This window comes from Delphinus delphis, chromosome 6 (genome assembly GCF_949987515.2).
Source record: "Delphinus delphis chromosome 6, mDelDel1.2, whole genome shotgun sequence".
Classification (NCBI taxonomy): Eukaryota; Metazoa; Chordata; class Mammalia; order Artiodactyla; family Delphinidae; genus Delphinus; species Delphinus delphis.
In genome coordinates this window covers 112,425,615-112,438,114 of record NC_082688.1, presented here as the reverse complement: position 1 = coordinate 112,438,114, position 12,500 = coordinate 112,425,615, and the positions used below count along the sequence as shown (strand labels likewise).

General features: G+C 46.6%; 2 protein-coding genes across 7 annotated transcripts in view; one reads left to right on the top strand and one right to left on the bottom strand.

The window, feature by feature from the left end:
- Nucleotides 1-4,932, bottom strand: part of NEK1 (NIMA related kinase 1) — a 231,692-nt gene extending 226,760 nt beyond the window's left edge. The window contains exons 1-3 of one of the 2 annotated variants that reach the window (XM_060015312.1): nt 4,773-4,932; nt 4,552-4,663; nt 2,799-3,015 (exon numbers count right to left, since the gene is read on the bottom strand). The gene's annotated coding sequence lies outside the window, so the exon portion shown is untranslated. Of the gene's footprint in view, nt 1-2,798; nt 3,016-4,551 lie in introns of both variants that reach the window. The other variant, XM_060015311.1, reaches the window with a different exon arrangement.
- A 401-nt stretch (nt 4,933-5,333) lies between these two features.
- Nucleotides 5,334-12,500, top strand: part of CLCN3 (chloride voltage-gated channel 3) — an 83,757-nt gene continuing 76,590 nt past the window's right edge. For 3 of the 5 annotated variants that reach the window (XM_060015302.1, XM_060015307.2, XM_060015306.1), the window contains exon 1: nt 5,334-5,742. The gene's annotated coding sequence lies outside the window, so the exon portion shown is untranslated. The remainder of the gene's footprint in view (nt 5,743-12,500) is intronic. The other 2 variants (XM_060015304.1, XM_060015303.1) reach the window with 1 other exon arrangement.

The window sequence follows — 12,500 nt, the reverse complement described above, 5'->3', positions numbered from 1 at the left end:
ACTGATACTTGTGAACAGAGATAGAAAAGGCTGGAAAGCCCAAGAGACGCCACATGTTCGTGAGGCACTCAACATACAAGAGGCATCGAATATGCATCAAGCACCGTATCTTCACGGCACACTAAATGTCCACGAGACACCCAACGTTCATGGGTCTTAATCCTGCCACCCAGAGGTGACACGCTTACTGTGTCCTACGTGTCCTGCCCAAAAAGTGCTCAGCAGGTTAACAGGCAACCTGGGGCTGTGGCCAGGCCCTCTCGCTCTACACCTCTCTGACAGAGCCAGAGTGTGTCGTTGGCTTAGGGCACCTTCCATTTCTGCACCCTCGCTCAAACCTCACCTCTGGTTCTACTTACCCCACCATCCACAGGAGGCTGACGTACCAAAAAGAGACAGGATGTATGTACATTGCATGACCACAGGTTTTAATCCTTCCACCCGCCTTGCACCCTATCTAACTGTGTTGACTTTCTTTCTCCCTGGCTTCTCAAGGTGTGTTGGCTTTCTTTCCCTGACCTCTGGGAAAACTCGTCTGCTCGTGTATTTGGAGGGTACCATTGCACGGAGGTACCCTCCCACACAACATCAAGCAGGTAATCTCTGGGTATTACTCTGCCCTGTATATTAAAAATAATTTAAAAGGAGTGAAAGTCTTTTGCCTGATGTCCTACAATTTTCAACTCCTTGCACTCAGAAGTATACAAGGGAGAGTACACTTTCCTGGTAACAAGGGAAAGGATTCCTAATTTTGGCAGGTCCTAAGATATGTCCTTAGAAGACTTGAATCTTTAGGCTTTCCGAATAAACCAGACACACAATTTTTGTAATATTCTGGGGCATAGTTTATTTTAATTGCAAGAAGCTGAATTTCTTGATCCTACAAAGGTCACCTGAGTGGCCCTCTGACTACCACACACGTTGGGTAACTAGGCCTCATGGTTCTGGGCTTAGATAGCAAGAACTTTGGGTGTGTTCTGCCTGTTTGTTTAAATGGCCTAGCCTGAGATTTGGAGTTAAGGAAATCTGCTGTGTAAACTCCTATAATTTTATGCGAGGCCTAGCGACAGGGAAGGGCAAAGGTAACGGTTATGAAATAAAGTCACAGTGAGAAAAACCTGCTTTGTGAGCTGGTGCCGGTGCTGAGTCAGGAAGTGAAGAGGCTGTCAGCCCGTGAGGCAGATACAGGATCTGGAAAAGCTGATGCTCTAGCCTATTAAGGCGCAAAATCCTCTTGGCTGAGGGCAACACAAAGGGGTTTTCCTTTTCTCAAAAACACAAAACCACCCCAAATCCAGCTACTGCACTCAGGGCAGAGAGGGGCACCCTCACCACCGTGGAAGGCGGCTGTGTGTTGAGAACAGGCCCCCATCTTCCTTCCTCTCCCTGGGGGCTGGAAGGCCGGCCACTGCTCCTCTGCCTGTCCCAGCCCTGTATTTCGAGAGTGTTGGGAGCAGGTAACTTGGTTCTTTAGTGTCACTGGTCCACAGACGAAGAGGAATTCGTGGATTACACCCAGGGGCCCCATCTTCACCTGACTTGGAAGAGCTTTTGGACACTGAACAGATGAGATTTAGATTTAGATGAGACCCTGGACTTCACGCAGATGCTGTACTGGCACGAGGCCCTTGCGAACGTTGGGAAGGACTGAATGCACTTTACCTGTGAATCATTAGGGGCTGGAGCGGGGGCTGCTGCGGGCAGAATTCTGATGTGGCCCCGAGATTCCCAGGCCCTGGTGTACGTGCCTGGTATAACTGCTGCTCCTTGAGTGTGGGCTGGTCTGTAAATATGGTGGATTTCACTTCCATGATAACGTTATTAGTCAACTGACCTTGAGTTCATAAAAAAATGAAATTATGATGGGTGGGCTTGACCTAATTACATAACCCCTCCTGCCCTTCAAAGAAGTCTAATTCAAGGGAAAGGAAGAGAAATTCTGCTGGCTTTGAAGAGGTAAGTCACTACATTGTGAGAGCCATTTGGTTGGGACTTGAGACCAACCTCTGGGAGCTTAGAGTGATCTCCAGTTAACAGCTGGCAAGAAAGCAACAAAACAGCGGCCTCAGTCCTACAACAACAAGTAGAATCATGTCACCGGACCCTACTTAAAGACCTTTTATGTGATATGTTGTATGCAGCTATCAAAAAGGATGAGTTGAATCTAGAATGTTGATATTAATGCTTATAGAGTGCTATGTGCCTCAAAGATACAAAAAATACATATTTAGATCAGATATTCATTACTCTCTTGTGTTTTACTGGAGGGCCCCCAAAGTGTACATAATCAAAGGCATTAGTGTGTGATACAGAGTTTGATACAATTTGGTAGGGAGGCAAAGAAGCTTCTCTTGCACACCCTGCTGTGCAACACTCGACAGCAAACTCTCCTTCAGCACTTACCCCACCTTCTCCCGGTCGACAGGGCTCCTTTCCCCTCTCCAAAGGAAAACAGCCTCCTCTCCCTCCACGTGCTTCCCTGGACTCTAGGAACCAGCTGAGACCTATCTAGGGTCTCCTACCCTAAACACTTACCAGAAGGTTTGGCCAAGCCAAGCCAGGCTCTTAACAGGGCTACTGGTGAATAAAGTTTCCTCCATCATTTTACGTACGTAATATGTTTGTACATGCCTAAAAAGTCCCTGGAAAGATATCCAAGACATACTTAATAGTATCTTTTTGTGGCGAGCGGCACTAAGGTTGGTCAGGTTGTACAGGATGACATCAACTTGCATTTCATATTTTCATACAAAGTACCACAAACTGGTGGTCTTAAAACAATAGAAATTTATTCTCACACAGTTCTGGAGGCCAGAAGTCTGAAATCAAGGTGTCAACAGGGTTCTGCTCTCCTGAAGGGCTCTCGGGGAGAATCCTTCCTTACTTCTTCCAGCTTCTGGTGCCCCCGGCACTCCTTAGCTCTGAACAGCATCATTCCAGTCTCTGCCTCCATTTTCACATGCCATCTTCCTGTATGTCTGTCTTTGTGTCTCTTCTCTTCTGAGGACACCAGTCCTGTTGAATTAGGGCCCATCCTAATAACTTTCCTTGGTCACATCTGTAAGACCCTACTTCCAAATAAAGCATGGGGTAGGGGAGGGAGGGGGTTCTTTGGGGACACAGTCAATCTACACAAGCCATGATTACTCTTACGATTAAAAGACAACGGTTCAACGTGCAACACTCTACAAGGCAACTTGTCTCTTTAAAACATCAGTGCTATGAAAAATTGGAGGGGCTGTTGAAGAATAAAAGAGATGTAAGAAACATAACCAAAATGCAACGTTTAAAACTTGTCTGGGGCTTCCTTGGTGGCGCAGTGGTTGAGAGTCTGCCTGCCAATGCAGAGGATACGGGTTCGTGCCCTGGTCCGGGAAGATCCCACATGCCGCGGAGCGGCTGGGCCCATGAGCCATGGCCGCTGAGCCTGCGCGTCTGGAGCCTATGCTCCACAATGGGAGAGGCCGCAACAGTGAAAGGCCCACGTACCGCCAAAAAAAAAAAAAAAAAAAAAAAGACACTTGTCTGGATCCTGGTTTGAAAAAAAAGTCTGCAAAAGATGTTTCGTTGTTGTTGACAACTGGCAAAATTTAAATATAGCCTGGTTATCAGACGATATGAGGGATTTATTGTTAACTTCCTAGCTGTGATATTTGATCGTGTTGGAGAGGTGTTATTCTTGAGATGCATGTTGAAGTATCTTTGGGGAGAGTTTCATAATGTCTGCCTCCGACTGTCACAAGTTTCAGGGTAAAAAATTACACCCGAATACAGATGAAGCTAATACAGCAGGATTTTTGCATCTAGATGACTGATCCCGTCATGCCCATGATTAAAACACTTCCATGTTACATGCAGCTACTGTAAGTTGATGTTAGACTTAAAAAAAAAAATCTTATTCATTTATTTATCTTTGGCTGCATTGGGTCTTCATTGCTGTGCGTGGGCTTTCTCTATTTGCGGTGAGCGGGGGCTACTCTTCGTTGTGGTGTCTTCTCTTGTTCCGGAGCACGGGCTCTAGGCACGCGGACTCAGTAGTTGTGGCACATGGGCTCAGTAGTTGTGGCACACGGGCTTAGTTGCTCCGCGGCATGTGGGATCTTCCCAGACCAGGGCTCGAACCCGTGTCCCCTGCATTGGCAGGCGGGTTCTTAACCACTGTGCCACCAGGGAAGCCCGACTTTAGACTTTTAAGACCGAAAATTTTAGAGTGTTTATCATATACCTTAAAGAAATGAAAAACCATATTTGAGTATGCAATAAACTCATTTCATACTCTCAGGTATTTTGGGTTTGAAAATTTTCATAATAAAAATTGTGCAGGAAAAACTACTCAAACAACAACAACCACAACCGTTTCAACAACTCCCAGTTATCTGGGATAAAACACAAACTCTTCCATACAACTGCATCAACAACCCACCTCCTCATCCCCCTTCCACCTACATTCCAGTAACAGCAGGGCACCATTCGCCTTTACACTTCTTCCTTTCCTTGCCACCAGGTGCTGTTGGACATCTCCTCCCCGCCCCCCCCCAGGTCAGAGGTCACCTGTGGGATTCAGGAGGTCCCCACGCCGCAGAGCCGCGTCCTGGACTGTCCTTGTGCGGCCCTCCCTGCTCTGGGATTCCGCACTGGCGCGCCTGAGGAGTTCCACAGCTGTCTGCCAAAAGGAAATCAACTCAGCTCTGCCATTCGAGTCCTCAGGTTACACGTTTTCTCCAAAATAGTCAATTAACAAGCATTATTTTTGACAATTCATAAAGGCTAACCGGGTGCCGGCGCGGAGCCGGGTCCGCGCGTAAGCTCAGACAGACCGGCTGCCCACGGAATCAACGCTCCCGCCACGGTAGCCCAGTCTCCGCGCTGCTGGACGCCGAGGTCCCGCCGGCGCCGAACGCGAACCTGAGATCCGCCGGACTGCGCGCAGTGCCCTTCGGGGAGAGCGGCCCGGTGCCACCTCAGTCCTCTCGCGAGGTCACCAAGACTAGGACCCCCCCCCCCCGCCCACAGCGCGAGGGGCGTGACCCACCAGCTGGGAAAGGTCGCGCCCCTAGCCGGCCCCGCCCCAAGGCGCCACGGCCCCGCCCACTGCATCGCACGGCCCTCCCACTACCCACACACGGCCCGCCTACCGCTCCTACGCGGCCCGCCCCCTGCCGCCACAAGTCCCTCCCCATCCTCCACAAGCCCCGCCCCTGCTCCAAAAGGTCCCGCCTACTGCCTCCACGCGTCCCGCCCCCTGTTCCCACACGGCCCAATGGGCGTCTACGCGGCTCCGACCGGCCGTTCACGGCTACGCGGTGACGTCAGGCGCCGACGCACCTGTCGGCCCTGCTAGCGCCGCTCCTGTCGGCTTCCTGGGGTCGGTGGGTCGGGCGGGACGGTCCCGAGCCGCAGTCCTTCCTGCGGGCCCGTCGCCGGCGGCCGGAGTCGGGCCGAGCGCCGAGGAGGGGTGCTGGTGGCCGGCCGCTCCAGTTCCTCCCCGAGTTGGAGCATGGCTGCAGCTGCGGTCCCTCCAGAGGGAGGTGAGCTCGGAGGCGGTCGTGTTTGATTCGGGGCAGCAGCGGGTCGAGTCCAGGGCCCCGGAGCCGGCGGCTGCTACTTGATGCGGCTCCCTCCCGGCTGAGCCCGTGGGTTGCGGTCGCGGTGGGGCTGGCCGCGCCGGCCGCCCTCAGATGCGGAGCCCGCCGGCGGCGCAGGACGCGGCCCCGGGGCTGCTGTCTGCCTCTGAGCGGCGAGGTGAGTGGCGGCGGCGGCAGGGGGTCCGGGGCCGTGGCTTCCGCGGGGCAGGGCGGGCCGCTAGCCTCTCCGTCCTGGGACGCTGACCCCGCCAGCAGCAGGTGTGGCCCGCGGCCGTTCTCTGAGCTTTCACCTGCTTCCTTCGGGAACCGCCGAAAGACCTGTGAGCAGAATGGACATAGGTGCCAGGAAGAGATTAATTGTGGGTTTTGCTTTTGCGAAATTTGCCCAACTATAAAGTTCAGTGTCTCTTTCTTTAGATTTATGTGTATATCAAGACATAGTTTGTGTGTATATGTAACATTTGTGTTTTGTTCTTAGACTTGGACCGGAAACCACCTTAGACTCAGAAATCGATATTGTATATAATGTGCTTTATTTGTATAGCATTTCAAAACCGGAGCACCTAGAAGATAATTACACATACGTTATGCATATTAGAGACCGAGATTTGTGTTTCCTTTGGAAGAAAATTCTTTTTTTTTTTTTAATAAGAAATGAATCAACAGTGACTGGTACCATTTTTTCTCTTTGGTAATTCAAAAGTTCAGTTCTGCAAACTATAAACTTTTTTGAGTTTACAGCATGCAGTTCAGTTACAGCAGCATCACTGTGGTTTGTCTTTGTTGAATCTTTCCAGAAATGCTTTACTTTTCATCTCTCAAGAGTTAATTTAGAAGAATCTTTTCTTGATGAGGTCGGCATGGAAATAATTTAACTGATGTCAGTCAATTTTACTTGCTTCTGTGAGTCACTGGAAAATACTGTCTGTGTAGCACGGGAGTACACAGAGAAGTTAAAATGCTCGTGTATAGGTTGTTGATTTCATCCTAAAAGGTGCTGTTGCTGATTTTCTTGTTACAGACTGTGGCTTAAAAACCAGGTGTGTGCCCTGCAGTTATTTACTCAGGTTAAGCCAGCTTTTATGACCTCTGGTTAATAGGAACAGCCACTGTTGGAAGAACCCAAGGCCGATTGCAGCTCTCCCACACCTAACTCCCCACACTCTTCAAAGACTGAATCTTTGTTTGAAAAACAGGTCACATTATTTTAAGAGATCAATATGAATGTATAGTACCTACAACTTTAGTTGGAACTTGTGTTTTAGCATGTGTTTTCAATCATACATAGCTCATTAGGAATGCCAATATTTAACCTGGTTTTGGATATATACAGTTTAGGGGAAGGATTTGCTGAGGTTAGGATTTTATGTCAGTGAATTGGCTGTTTTCCAGGTCATGTTGGTGATAGGCTTTCCATTTCCTGTTGTGACATGTTGGTAATAATTTTCAGATGGCTCAGGAAGCCAGATTTGATCTCTGTGGTGGGTCAGATATCAAAGCAGTATCCTGTGAGGTTTGGCCACTATCACTGCTTTGTAGAGCTTTCATCTTAGTTTCCAGTCATACCTTTCAGCAGGGATCTAAAATATGATGTGTTAATATTTATTGAGTGAATTCTATGGTTCAGGATCTTTCCTAAGTGGTTTTGTGGATTATCTCAATTCTCCAACCCCTTGAAGTAGGTACTTTGATTTTTCCCGTTATAGAGCTGTGGAAACTGAGGCATAGAGGATTTAATTAATTTGCCCAAGGTCACAGTCAGTGTCAGAACTGAGACTGAAGCCTGGCAATGTGATTTCAGAGCTCTTGCTCTCACTGGCTGCACTTCATTGCGAGCGAGACTCAACAAAATGCTGGAAGAAAAGATGGGGTGAGAGAGATGGCAGCACAGGTCCATTTATTCTTCAGTTATAAAAATAATGTAAAATTACAGAAACTCTGGAAAATCTTTTTTTTTAATCCTCATGCCACTACTCTAATAAACTCTTCTTGTGTTTTTTAATTATGCACTTTCACATGTGTATATAAACATTGTAGCTATGATACATTTTGATTCTTAAAGATCAGTGTTCTTCGGTTAAGTATAAGGTTAAATATAAAATAAAAGATGAACCCACGTGGGGAAAATGCCCATTTGCATTGCTGAAATATAGAGAGATTTGATCTGCAACTTTGATTGGAACCATGTCAGGTAAATACATTTCTTGCCCTCATGGGAAGTAGTTGAACAGTTTCTGTCTTGTAAAGTCATGGAAATTATTTAGTTTTCAAAGTCTAAGTCCTCCACAGCATTTTTTTGTTGGATTGTTTACCTTTTTACTTGTTATAGTCTGACTTTTATATTTGTGTGTGTGTTTTTCCTTTTAAAATCATCTAGCAGTTATCTTTTGACTGGATCTAAAAATATTTATGAATCTGGGAAATTTTCTTCAGAATAGAAAGCCACTTTCTTTAGCAGGTTATCCATTTAATACTTTTTTGAAGAGAAATATCTAAGGTGCAGTGATTTGGACATGCAGCTAACTTAATGGACAGTAGGATAAAATACCAGGAAATATTACTTTGGGGAGAAATGCGTTTCATTACTGTCATGTCTTGTAAGTACTGACAATTTGTGTTAGGGTAAATTCTTTTTTAATATGGTGATGTTCTGATCTAAGTTTCATGATGTTATAATGGGTAGAGGGGTCATTCCCTGGTAAAATAAATTTGAGAAACTTTTAATAAATTTTGTTTATGAAGTTAATGTTTACTACAGGTTTTCTCAAGAACCTTTCTTATTCTGTTAACCATTACAATTCTACACAGGGTATGTTTTATTACCCAGACTTATCTGACCACGAAACCTTGCATTGGACTTGTGTTCTCTGCACACACTCACTCATCGCCAAATGTCTTTGTCACCTTCTTGGCTCCATGGCTTGATTCACGCCAATGCTTCACTGTTGCTTCAATGAACTAACCTCTTCTCCCACCTCTGCCCCATAAAATCCCACTTACCTTTTTTTTGGCCACACCACGTGCTTGCAGGATCTTAATTCTCCTCCCAGAGTTTGAGCCTGGAGCCCTGGCAGTGAAAGCACGAGTCCTAACCACTGGACTGCTAGAGAATCCCTCCCACTTACCTTTTAAGGTCCAATTCAAGTGTGTCTCTTCCAAAGAAGTCTTCGCATCATCAATTACAGATGGATGCAGTCTTTTCCCCGAGCTCCTGTAACAATTTCAGTGTCTTCTGTGACATCTGTCATGCGTTGCCTGTCATTATATGGATATATAGTAATTTATAGGAAAAAATTACTATATCCCTTTTGAGGACAGTATATTATGTAATTTATGCTGAAGTTTATTGAAAGCTGTAAGGCCTGTACAGATATGATGCCATTAATAAATAAAAATTTTGTCTGTATTTTTTTTACAGTTTCTGGTACACGAGTGGCCATTTTACAAACTTTAGTAAATGTGTAAATGATTGTGTTGAAATTCATTGTCACGTTTTAATCTTTGACAAGTCTTTAGCACACCTAGTTCTTGAAATATTTATGTGAGGAAGCTCCTTACTTCCAAGTGGCTATATCAGTCAGAGTTCCACCTCCCTGCGGTTATTGCTGTTGAGACTTTGTTTGTTTGTTTTTAAATTTTTGGCTGTGTTGGGTCTTCGTTGCAACGCGCGGGCTTCTTATTGCGGTGGCTTCTCTTGTTGCGGAGCATGGGCTCTAGGCACTTGGGCTTCAGTAGTTGTGGCACGTGGGCTCAGTAGTTGTTGCTCACGGGTTCTAGAGCACAGGCTCAGTAGTTGTGGTTCACGGGCTTAGTTGCTCTGCGGCATGTGGGATCTTCCCGGACCAGGGTTCGAACCCGTGTCCCCTGCATTGGCAGGCAGATTCCTAACCACTGTGCCACCAGGGAAGCCCTGCTCTTGAGACTTTTGTTCATCTCTGGCTGCTGACATTTGGGATTTTCTTTTCTTCTTTCTCTGGGGTTGATTGTGCCTGCTGTTCTGTCAGATAGCTGACTGACACACCTTTGCAACTTAGCCATGGTCCTCAGGCCTACCCAGTCCCCTTGATGAGAGGGCAAAACCTTGTTGGAAGCTATGAAGAAGCAGCGTGCCTCCCTCAGGCTCTGGGTTCCAGGTCTCCCTCGTTCTGCTCCCCACCCCCCAGTTCTGGTGCTGAACTGCTCAGTGTCTGCAGTTCAGGGGCTAGACTGGTGCGCTCAGGGTCGCCATCCCCTCACTGCAGTCTGGCCTGGAATAGGACTAAAGCCTGGGTGTGTAATCCTGCTGTTGGAAAGAACGCTCTGGTTCTGAGTCTACAAGCTGCTGCAGATTGCACTTTGTTTCTTCCAGCTGTTTTGAATCAATCAAGTCAGAAACCGAGCAGATACCTTAGATTTCTCCTTCACGTTCCTCGCGTTTTGTTAGCTACCGTGGCCTCTTAAATGTCCCTCGCAGCCGTTCCTACTTCTTCATGTGGCCATGACTCAGTTCGGTGGTGACCTCACTGTGCTGTGTCCAGGGCTCTTCCAGGTCTCCTGGAGTCCTCCCCGGGTCACTCTTGCCCTTCTCCTCTGCCTTCCACGCTGCTGCTGCTGTTGCTTGTTAAAGTTTGTATCTGATCAGGTGATTTCTCTTTTAAACCTCTTAATGGTTTCTCACGTGTTGTCACGAGTAAGTTCCTCAGCAGGACCTAGGAGCGCCTGCCTTTCTCTGGCGTCCGTCCACCTCCTCGGCTACTCTCCAGCCCCTGCCTCTTCCATAAGCTACCCGAGCAGGTCTTATTATGCTGCTGTGTTTTTGCATGTACTTTTTTCTTTTCCTTTATTGATTTGGCACCTCATAGTTGGCCTAGTTGATGCGTCCTAATCCTTCAGTACTCATTTCCTCTTTCAGTGTTCGCAGACTTTCCCAGGCAGCAGCTTGTTCCTGCTCAGTGTCATCATGTACCTTGAGCATACTTCTCCTCTGGCGCTTCTCACACCATATGTCATTGTTTGTCTGTCTTTCACGTTCACTGCCTTGGGAATAGGGACCATTTCTTACTCATCACCCCAGCACATGCTGGGCGCTCAGCAGATGGTTGTTAAATGCATTAATCAGTGACTCTCCAAACTGACTTTGGCTACTAGGTAGATGGTGATCCTGTAAACTGAGATAGGGAGAGGGGGAGGACGAGCAAGTTTGGGGCAAATAAGTATTTGGCTTAGGTCTTGTTGAATTCGAGTTCCCATGCAACGTCCAAGTACAGATGTATCCGTCATCCGTTAGGCATTTGCTATTCATTCATACTATAGACATTAATTGATCCAGCAAGGTTCTGTAGATATAGACCAGGCTATTCCAAAATTTATATGGAAAGGCAAAGGAACTAGAATAACCAAAACAATTTTGAAAAATAAGAACCAAGTGTGAGAAATCAATCTATCCAATTTCAAGAGCTCCAGTAGTCAATACTGTCCTTACTGCTCTAGGTATAGACACACAGATCAATGAAACAGAACAGAGAAGTCTGAAATAGACTCACACAAATATGCCCCACTAATTTTTGACAGAGACCCCCCAAACAATTCAGTGGAAGGAAGATAACTTTTTTTTTTTTTTGGTGGTACACGGGACTCTCACTATTGTGGCCTCTCCTGCTGCGGAGCACAGGCTCCGGACGCGCAGGCTCAGCGGCCATGGCTTACAGGACCAGCCGCTCCGCGGCATGTGGGACCTTCCGGGGCACGAACCCGTGTTCCCTGCATCGGCAGGCGGACTCCCAACCACTGCGCCACCAGGGAAGCCCAGGAAGATAACTTTTTTGGCAAATGGCATTGGAGCAGTTGGATATCCATACGTCCAAAAACAAAAACAAACTTCAACCTGTGTCTTACAACTTATACAAAGATTCACTCAACATGGACCACAGACATAAATGTAATATGTAAGGCTATAAAAATTTTAGGAAAAAATTTAGGAGGAAATCTTTGGTAGGTAAATTTCCTAGAGTTGACGCCAAAAGCACGCTCCTTAAGGGAAATACTGACAAGTTGAACTTCATCAGAATTACTTTTGATCTGTGATAGACCCTATCAAAAGGAAGAAAACCAAGCTACAGAGTGGGAGAAAATATTTGCAAGCAACATATCTGACAAAGGACTAGTATCTAGAATATATATTCTAAAATATGAAACTGGGCAGTAAAACAATCCAGTTAGAAGATCGGCAAAAGATATGAACACTCATTTCACTGAGGAGGACATGCAGGTAGCAAGTAAGCACATAAGAATATGTTCAACGTCATCAGCCATTAGGGAAATACAAATGAAAAGAACAGTGAGATACCACTACACACCTATCGGAATGGCTAAAAAAAAGAAAGAAAGAAAAAAACCGACACCACCAAGTGCTGGTAAGGATGTGGAGAAACAGGCTCACCCATACATTGTTGGTAGGGCTGTAAAGTTGGGATGTTAAACTGGCAGTTTCTTTAAAAGCCAGCCATGCAGTTACCATATGGCCCAGCTGTTGCACTCCTTGGCTTTTATCCCAGAGAAATGAAGCCTTAAGTTCACAAAAAATCTGTACGTGAATATTTATAGCAGCTTTGTTTATAATAGCCCAAACCTAGAAAAGAGGCAGATAATTCTTCCACGGGTGAATGGTTAAACAAACATGTGGTGTGTCCATATCGTGGAGCACTATTTAGCAACGAAGAGGGAAGAACTGTTGACACACAACCCCTGGATGGCTCTCCAGAGAGTCTTGCTGAGTGCAGAGAGCTAATCCCCGAAATGGTCGACTGTATGATTCCATTTATACAACGTTGTTGAAGTGGAAGAGTTTTAGAAATAGAAAGCAGATTATGGGTTGCCAGGGGTTAAGGAAGGGGTGGGGGACTGGAAGAGAGTGGGTGAGGCTGTAAAGGGCAGCAC